A 10878-nucleotide genomic window follows, 5' to 3' on the forward strand; every position below is an offset into this window, starting at 1 on the left:
ACAGTTTCAGAATCAATAAATTACCCGCTTTATAAATCTGCATTAAGCGAAATAGCTCGGTCCAAATTCACGGCACACAATTCCATCTGCAAAGTTAATTATCTCTATCAAAAAAGTCGCAGTATAAAGTTGGAGTTTTGAACTCCCGGTGTGTCCTCGGTGATATGGAAGTCTTTTATTTCTCATTTATTGGCTTCTCCTGTGTCGCTTCGGCTGATATGAGTCGATGTTACGAGGCCGTTGGTTGACCCACACCACTATTACAAGGGTTGCAGCCAATTTAGATACCCTCATTTCGGTGTCATATTTTTGCGATTCGACCGATTGATAAACGAAGCCAGGCGGTATCGCTTCGGGTACCGAAGCGACACCAACGCTAGCAATTACCGGAACTCATTAACTATATTAATGTTCCCTTTAATTATCTTATTCGATTGGTGCTTTATTGCCTGACTACACGCGAAGGGAGAGAAGAGAAGTGAGGATGTGCCCCTCTGGCCATACACGAATTGCATTAGCCAGGTTCTCATTACCACGACCACTGATGCGCCAATTCCAAAAAAACTGAAAGAAGAAGAGACGCTATGTCGTTCATTGATCCGACCAAAGCGCCAGCTAAACCAACCTCCTGTTGCCTCCCTACGTCATTTTTAGCTCCACTAACATCGTTACAGCTTCCACTTTAACTTTACTTAAGTTCAAAAGAATTTCAATGTTTTCATAGGAAGAGAACACTTTTAGCATGATTTGAGGGGACAACTAACATTACCGCTTTCATTAATCACGTTTGATGTGACTTCCAATTAATCAAATTTAACATTACCGGTGCAGTTGGTGATGAATTAAACACAACATTCCAGTTTTTTTTTTAACCCGGCGCATCCACCAATTTTAACATTTTTTGCAAATGAACATTCTTCGATTGCGTTTGTAGTTACATTTTTACTTAATTATTATAGATCAGAACGTTAAAACCCCGTTTAGTTACAGATCCGTTCATTCTGATATTGCACTGTTTGAACTACACAAAGCTCAGCTTATTAAACTTATTGTAGTGTTATTGTAAATGTGGCTTTTGTTTGCATATAGATACAAAAACTTGCGCACATTGTAAATATTAGCATTGGAATTACATTGGAGAGTTTAGTAAAACCGCAAAATCGGATATGATACGCAACACAACATGAAACAGGTAATTTTTGTTCCAGATTCCGATCATCTGAAAATTTGCCATGTTTAAATTAATCAGAAACATTCGTGTTTTATTTTACGATATGATCTCCCCGTGGGGATGCAAATATGAAATAAAACGACGATATCCATCTTCCATGCAGGTAATCAATTTTTTACACATCATACCTAAATTGCTAATATCGTCCCAACGCTATAATGCGTATGCATGTCATGTTTGATTCGTTATGGAAATGTGAATGAAATATAGGTTCGTTTTAGATTTGCCAGGTCGCTTGTTGTAAGCAAAATTTATCGCGTTCGTTTGTGGAGAAGTTTAAAATTGCCCATCAGCATCATGTGCGTTCTATGCGCTCTACTTTCCAATTCAATTACCATAGCTAGTTGTCGAGGTTCGCTGTTCACTAGTTTACTAGTTTTAATTACACCGACAGGACCAGTTTGTTATGCTACAGGAATTATCCTAAATTGTGGCGGTGCATTATTAAATAAATCCATAAATGAGAATGCATAGTCGTAATCGCCTACCAAACTATTTTTACCAGAGCTCTGTTTATCCTTTTGATAATACATTTGCTTCGGACGAGAGTCAACTTTGACGATTTTTACGTTCGACTTATCGCATGTGACGCTATCAGCATTTCCCCAAAATTCAATTAAGTTCTCTAATTTAGTAGAGACAGGACGTCCGGTGCAGGCCGTTTCAGACAACGGTATGTGCTGCAGACATCGTTTATATCCTATGATCGAAGATGAATTATGTGCTGCAGAATAATAGCTCAATAGAGTCGAGAGATTTACACACATACTGTTTAGCTGGATAATTTTCGTCTCATTAGTCCGACATTATTTGCTTAACTAATTGCGCGACAACAACGTTAAACAGGATAAACTGTCACTACAACTAACTTAGGTGGGAAAATGCCAAAAGGGCTCAAAACGACTAAAACAGCATCTGTCCGGTTTGCTCGCTCCACAGACGTTTCATTGTTGCTATTTTAGTTATTGCACTGAATTAATTAACGTGTTTTCCACACAAATTTCTATTGGTTTAGAGGAAGAAAACCAGAGAGCCACTGCTGAATTTTATCGTCAAAGTACCCCGCAGGGCCGGGCCAATTCGTCCCTGAACAATTTGTTTCTGAATAATGCGCCCCGAATACATTAGTGGCATTATGCAAAAGTTTCTCTAAAAATCGCAGATAATTTGAATTGCGAAAATTACTTTGTAAACCGAGCGTGGTGCAAAAATAGAAAACAAAACCTAGCTAATTTTAGATACAAAATCTCCAGAGAGATTCCTAATAACGAAATTACACTTGCAGTTTCATAATCCGAGAATATTCCGGCTACGTGCTTCAAGTGTAATTATAACAAAGACATGACAGCAACTGCATTGCTAATAATTAGCGTCTTGAAGTACACTAAAACCTAAATAATAAATTTCCATTTCCATCTCCAATTACGAAGAACCCCAGTGCATTGCTGAAAGTCAAATTTCGGCGAAAAACAACGAGATCAGAATAAATTCAACGGAATGGTCGACACTGCATTCAGATAATTCTGCAGTTGTTCCCGATGCTTTGGTGATAACAAAGCTGGTCTGCTCACTCCATCAAGGTCCGACATGTATTTATGCGATTGTTTGTCGGTGGAGACGTGGTTCTGCCTTCTGTAATTGGTTCCTGCGCTCTCCTAGAATTGTTGTTCCCTCTGGACGTTGGTCTAGCTTCTTATTCCGAATCCCTTAACGCAGATAACACTTTCCTGCCTTCTTCGCCAAACTTTTATTTTTATGCAAACGGCTTCTCGAACCCTACGATTTTAAATAAAGAAGATGTATAAAAGACGCATCGAGGACCGGTTAGATCCTACAAAAAGAGAATTTAATTTCATGTTTCAGGCCATGAACGTCATCCTTGAAACAAAACTGGTGGAAATATTGGGAATCATTATCCTGCTGCATGAGAGAGGAAACATTTTTGTTTTATTTAAAAAACTGCGAGCGGTTATAATTACAGTGGCCAACGAAACGAATATATTTTTCAGAACGCCGATATATAAAATTTTTCTTTTAATTAAACAATACTTCAAAGAGAAAGTATTTTTACATCGGTCCGGACTACCCATTATCTTCTCATTAGTTAATTAAATATTACAGCCCTAAGCAAACTATGTATGAACAATAATGGATTGTTTGTTTTGTATTCTGTTTGTGCAATCCTCTTGATTTTTCCCCGATATTGATTCGTCTGCTGTTGATACCATTTAAATTACATTGCTCATTTGCTGTATTCTTAGTGTACTGAAAGGTTTTTTGTCGAGAGCGGAATACGTTTAAAATTTAGTCATAAAGCGATTTCATTGCAGTCCGTCTAAACTTAATAGTATTTCCGAGAGGATTTGTTGGAAATTGGGATCGAATTATTCCTTTCTTGTGACGAAAATAGCTTCATTCTAATAAAACCAACTATTTCAATGAGAAATAGAACGAACTAATTTTAAAATAAATAACACTAACTAAATTTAATTGCTTCAATCGTTTTCAAAGGCTCTCTTAAGCCAATTTATCCCCATTTTCATTCCAAGCAGTTTACAGTTTATTTAAATGAGTCATAATCTTGGAAGTAAGTACGAAAAGGCTCTCTAACCTTGTTAAAAAACTCTGCCTCGAATGGAAATACCCAATTCTTTATGTTTTAGGACGTTTTTCACTTTACGCCGATGTCACTTAAGATTTCGTTCGAAATAAAGTTGGAATTACTTTGATGTTACAAACAGAAGGAGGATAAATAATAAAATATTTACACAAATGGTATCCTCGGTTGGAAATTGATAAACATTCAGCGTCTATGGGAAGATATTTCTTTCGTATTGATCGTGAAGAGTTGGAAAGTCTGTCTCTGACTTTTGATGTGGTATTTTCTTAATTTAATTACATTTCGTTTCGTGAGATTGTTTTATAAATATTAGCAGTGTTCTCAAAACGCGCCCAAGAATAGAAAAACACAAAACCATCTGCTGTGCAAACGAAACTGTTTCGTCGTTCCTTAAATGAATACTAACTGTAATACAGTCCGAAATTTTTAAATCGTAAGAGCACCTTCGTATTTCCTGTTTACAATTTTATTTATAATACCCCATTAAGCAAATGCACTTTTGTTTGTTCTGCCGTCTATTTATAAACTCGTCTCGCGCGCCGGTTTTTCAAGAGCTTTCTTGGCACAATATGTCGGACAAGTTTAATTACAAAATACTTGCAGGCTGTTCCCTAAATCGACTCGAGCAAAGAATGATACGTTCCTGATAATTCTCTAGAGCGGCCTGACGCTTTAAGCGATTCTTAAGCGTGAAAAATAAAGAAATTCGAGTGATGAAGCTGAAAAAGCCTTTCAGGATCCCCGCCATCAATATGCCAAGCTGTAAAGGTCATCCACAGATTAATGCCTTGTAGCTGTTATCTCCCTTATCAGATAGACGATATCCAGGACGAACGTCCTGTTTCCGGAGTAGACATGTTGCGTGTGCCACATTAACTGGACGCACCCTAATTGATAGATCTCCACGTGACCAGGTCGAAGGCCATTAACTGCACCGGAGATGGCACGCGCTATGAATTATTCAACGGAGTGAGGCCGGTGGTAACATCGCTCATGTGTCTCCCGAAGGGAATCACCACCAGGACTATAATTCCTTGTTTGATTCTACCACCTCACTTTACGACCCTATCAGCGAATGCAAGACGAATGAAGGGGATTGAGCGGGCAAGGTTTCTTCTTCCTCTTCAACAGATCTACTAGTTTTTTCTATGTCGGTCCTTGTTATCTCTGCGATTACTTATTCATGCCTTTGGTAAGAATGCCTACAGATTAATTTACGACACATAAAATCGCTGCGCGCATAATTTATCGTTGACGTAATAGATTTACAACTAACGCCTTCAGACTGCCATAGAAGGAAAGATTGCTGCTCTCTTGAAATATGCACTTAGAGATTTCCTTTGCGAGAGAATTTTTTAATGCAATATTTATGTAGAGTCAAGATAATTATTTTCCTTACAATTCCTTAAAGTGCAGCGCACGGCTTTTAACTGGTCATTTTTACTCAGAACGACACTTTTAAAACTTTTTCAGAGCAAAAGGATGAATAATGATCATCTTTTGTGTGTAACAAATTTCAGCATCGTCTTTCTTAAATACACTTGTAAAAGACAAGGCTGGCATTTCCTTGAATGGCTGCTTAGAAGACCTTAAAATGTATTGTCGCCTCGCCAAAGAACAGTTTAATAAAATGAAACGATTATAATCATAAAGTAATCGTGTTTTTTCTTTGTTCTTTTATTATCATGAAAACGGCGTAAAAGAAACGAGAAAGACTAGCTTCGGGGGTAATCACACTAACTGGCTGCTGATAATTTCCAGAAAACAGAAGGCTCAAGTCGCTTTGTTGAGGCGATTTCAAGTGTCTCCGCCTCTGCAGCTTATAATCCCTCGAGAACAAGTACACCACTTGTGAAAAAACGCAGTAAAAGCTCTGCGATATTTTAATAAGATTATTGCGAATGCAAACAGTAAGTGCAAAGTCCGCTTACACTGATTAGTTTAAGCTAATCTAAATGGACTAAGCCGATTGTGTGGGTAGCGGGTTAAATGTCTGAAATTTGATACTGACCTATATCAGACGGAAAAAATGGAAAAGGGGAAAACGAAGAAAATCCACTTTCCGGGGGTACAGAAAAGTTGTAATAAGCACAAAATACTAAGGAAAGTGATGATAAGCTCGCTGTGATAAATATTCACGCGGCGCTCTAAGAGAGAGAGCATAAAAATGTAATTAAACCCGAATAAAAAATATAAAAGTTTTAACAAAATTGTATAATTCTTGCGTTGGGCTAAAATACTTGCTATTTAGTCGGGGCTACTAAAACTGTTTTATCACCACTAAATTTCAACATATTGAAGCAATCTTGTTTAATATTTTTTCCAGCCGAAATTGTTATTGACGTCTCTGCTTTTACGGCGGTTTTTCCAGCACCCGATAACGGGTCGATCCGCCCAAATTATTACAACAAACCAACTCTTGCTGATCCAAATTCAAAAGTCAAGGAAAAACCCGCTTCTAATTTAAAATGAAATGAGAAAGATCCATCCAATGACCCAATCAAATTAAAAGAGTGGGTGTGGGTACTTGATAGTTTTTTAAGCTCTCTGTTCGAGGTTTTAAAGCACGGTAACGTGAGAAATTGCCTGCAATGCGGCGCTGGTCGGAGCTTCTTTTCTGATGACTGTCTCTCCCCATTCAACACAAATACTGTTTTGGATTGTTGATCGCTACGTCACAGTAACTTTAGCCACAAAAGCTAGCTCTTGACACATTGTGGTAGACACATTGTGACATCTTCTAATCTAGGAGGATCAGTGTTTCGTTTATGTGACCGTTGTAGCGCGATCTCTGCCGTTTTATGGAACACGAAGTACAATGTACAAATTTTGGAAATCGGTCAAAGATAATTAAATTTTTACACAATCCCGCACATTCCGTTCAAATTGCAATTCCGGCACTGAATGTTATTTACAGGTACTCGTTTCATCAAAATTTTATTGGTTTTAATTGAGTAGTATTTTTGCACCAGAAGATACTTTGAATTGTTTCGAGCTAGCACGTTTCGGGCTATTGAAAAACTTTGCGGTGTGGGGGAGTTGCGTTCGTGCTTTTGGAAATTGTTGCTTTGATGCTCACGCCAATTAACGTGTCAATAAAATCACCTCACCGAAAATATGTTTGGCTAATAAATAAAACAGAAGTTGAAACTATGAAATTACTCCCCACGCGACATAATTAAACGGGACTCTGTAGCTATCCGTATGTTCATTTCAGTTGGAGAAAAGTTGTTACCTAACGTTTTTCTGCACCAATTTGCAATTATACTTTAGGCGTTTGAAACTATCTGCACTCACCGGTTTTATTAGCATTGTATTTTACAATACCCGCTTAACACTCGTATTTGCAGTAAAATGTAAATTCGCGTAAGCAGTCTTTTTATTGTAGTCGAATCTTGGATTTGAATTAGTAACGACATAACTACAATTTGGTGGATTCGGAAGCCGTTCTCACCGCATTAAAATGCAGTAAACACTCGGCTAGCTGTTGATTACTTCCTATCGATATTTTTATTTTCTTTGCACTGCACTTCCACTTGCGAAATAAAGTTTACCTTTCTATTAACCTTTAAGTTCGTACATTCTTAAGTTTACTCTCTTGCGATTTTAAAAGCGTCAACAAATATTTACAACCTAAGAAGTTATCACGGCTGCTGTAAATTTCCCCAGGAAGACATATAGTCGAGACAAAAGGTTATAAATTTGAGATTTCCGTACATTTTGTAACAAATTAGACCAATATCATCAAGCCGAGCATGCTTTTGTTTACGTCGAGTCATGGGGATGATCTTTCAGACTTGACATACCTCGGCACGTGCATTTGCTATTACACCTGGAGTTACGGCTTAGGGTGCTATTCGCTATGGAAATGGGGACGCTTTAGTGTTCATTTCTGGTAATATGACTACAAGTCATAGCTTCACTGGCAGGATACCACAATCCGGAAATGTAACCGGGCCCAAATTACTGCTGTTAACATCTTCGTAGGGTTACCATTGTTGGCCACGTGCTCCAACACGATCAATAGAGCTCTTTCGTGATAAAATATTCCCAGTGAAATTAACCTTCATATTAACTATTTTATGATCCTCACGTCATGTATGGCATGTAAACTAATTTATCAAGAGAAGAGAAACAATTAACTAATTTAATTATATCCACAAATTTAACTAAAAATCGCGCAGCTGGGACTTTAGTTGGAAAGAAGAAAAATAATTACCAAACTCTAATAAACGAGCGGCACTTAATCGGATTAAATGCAGCACAGCGTTGAGAACTTACTATCTTTAAAAGTTTGTTTGCTACACTTAGTGTCACTTATTTTTTAATGCAAATTTTTTTTATCCCATCTCAAATTATGTTAATTTCAAACAGTACTGTAGCTAGTTTCTCTTATTATCATTGTGCATTGATCCTTTGACCTCTGTCCACAACACATATTGCAGCGTTTAGATGGTCGACTTGAGTGCCATCATACCGACCCTGTAATAAGAAATTCAAATGCAAATTAAATTAGATGCATTTAAATGTTTGCGGACAAAACCATTCTGCTGATTGCTAATATTGTGTGGGCTTTTCGCAGAATAAACGGGAATTTAAGCTAGTAGCAGCCAATTAAAGACCTTCCGAGATGGAAAAGTTCATCGATCTTGAAGACGAATACAAATAAAAATTTCAACTGCTGGTGTCATCAAAACTACAGACAGCACGGAACGTTCTTCCAAGATCGGATATTTTCATGAAAGAACTGGCGCTTTCGTGCAAAGCGGTTTCTCAGAATCACTTAATTCGAAAAACGCTTTTAGATATAGTAATTGATTTTTTGTACTTTATTTTAGTTGCAAAAATAAAAAATCGTCTTCTAAGAAGCCAAACTTTTGTAAAAAATAAATAAAACTTTTTTGTTTGTGCTTCAAACAAGATGCAGAGAACTTTTAAATTTATTTTACAGAGGTGAAAAAATATTAAATTCATTACTTTACAAACTAATTCCGAAAGTGGCGGAATAAAAGCCGTCGCGTTTCAGAACTAAAAATTTACCGAAAATACAAATTTCGCCCGGCGCCTCCACCATTTTTAATCAATAGTTTCAGGTATCGGCCGGAGTTTTATTATATGCGAGGAAAACAGGTACAAAAAGTCCTAATTACAGTGCACTCTCGACGTCTAGAAGTTTACCGGAAACTTTTGTTACACACTATAATTTCCAGGGAACTCCAAAGAAGTGTTTAAAGTCACAAGAAGCATTGTTGGTGATACCACAATGAATAATTGTACTTGCAGCTATACAAATGTTAATATTGCAATTTAGTTTTTGAGCACTTTATTTAACCTAGAGTACTTAAACGTCGCAAACTTATTGAAATATTCATGACAAGTTAAAGCTTCACGGTGCATCTTGAAATAGAAACTTCTACGTTCTCTTTCCATCTAGTTTTTATCAGGGCAGGAAAAATATGTAGTTGATAGACCGGAAAAGCAATTTTAAGAGAAAACTGTTTTTGAAATATGAGCTTCTGATAGGTAAAGTAAATGAAAAAAAAAAGTGTAACACAATACATCTGCTTTGCTTAGTCACGTTGTACAAAAAGTATTACGTTACACAATATATCTACTTACCTGCTGACGAGGTTGTTTCATTTCCTAATAACGCTCGACTGCTCCCAGTTTCGGAATTTATTTATTTCAAAAGCACCATCACGAGCTTCGTGGCCGCAAATTCAGATTTAGAAGAAACTCAACTCGACAAGAAACCACTTTAAAATTTCATTGTTATTGTCTCAATCCTGTGGTCTAGACTTGGCATCATTGTCAACCCGATGCCACGAGGATATCGATATTGAAAAGCGTTGGAAAGGTTTCACTAAAAAAACTTTGCATGTTCATAGCCCATTTCAGATTAAAAATGAATGGATGTTACACCCACCCAACACATTTCGAACGTGAAGTGTACATCCGCATACATGAGTCACATCCCTCCTGAGGGTAAACCAGATCGTTTATAAGTTATAAACGGATTTGGGTTTATTAGACCCGAAACTTTCCTGTATTGCTAACAGGGTGAGTTTGCGAAAAACAGACACACGCCCCTATTCAGTCGTAATGTAATTTGTGTTTTAATAAGCTGGAAATAAAAACACCTCGGCAAAGCCACAGAGTCAATCTCTTTGTATCGTACAAGAACGGGTTTGTTTGTATCGCTGTTTATATAGAATGATTGAAAAGGGTTGTGAAATCGGCCGGGCATGAAACAGGCCATGCCACTCTACAGTGACTTGTAATTCTGACAGGGTACAGTGGTTTGTTTGAAGCGATAACATTAACACATCGCATGTTAACAGAGAAAATAAAAGAGTGGTCAAAGACACTTTGTCAAAGCACTGGTTTTAATTACATTAAAAGAGCAAATCACGGCGAAACAGTTGACTATTGTAATGAAATTCATAGGAAATGAGAGAGCAAGTTAACACAAATACTAAAACCGCGGTATTGATTGTGCAAGTGTAATTACGCCAGCATCAAGATGTAAGAAACGGAAAATGTGGTGTCGTAAGAACTGTAACAAAGTTATCTGCCTCTTCAACATCAAGTTCCAATGCATTCTTTGCAGATGAGAAATGACATAATTTTCCCTATGAGTTTGGACCAACGCCAAAATAATATTCGGGGTGTTTGACCCGATCACTTATCAAATTTACTGCACGTTTATTGTCCACACAATGTTGCAATTCACCCAGAATTATGAACCTTTTCGAGGCGTTATCTGGAGTTTTATTAGAAATAGGTTTTTGCGCGTTTCAAGTCTGACACGTTCGGAGCAAACACAATTCTCAGTAAATATATCACGGCTCCCATCTGCATGCTAATGGCATGAAATTTTAATTCACTTTCGTCTTTATTTAAATGAATATTATCACGTTTATTTCTGAATAGCTTTATAAAAAGTAACCCAGGTAAATTACGACGGAATGAGCTACTCGAACGTAAACGACTTTTTCGCTTATGAATTGCAAATTGGTGCGGGATA

This window comes from Gnatocerus cornutus, chromosome 8 (genome assembly GCF_029298725.1).
Source record: "Gnatocerus cornutus isolate USDA-ARS CGAHR chromosome 8, icGnaCorn1.1, whole genome shotgun sequence".
Classification (NCBI taxonomy): domain Eukaryota; kingdom Metazoa; phylum Arthropoda; class Insecta; order Coleoptera; family Tenebrionidae; genus Gnatocerus; species Gnatocerus cornutus.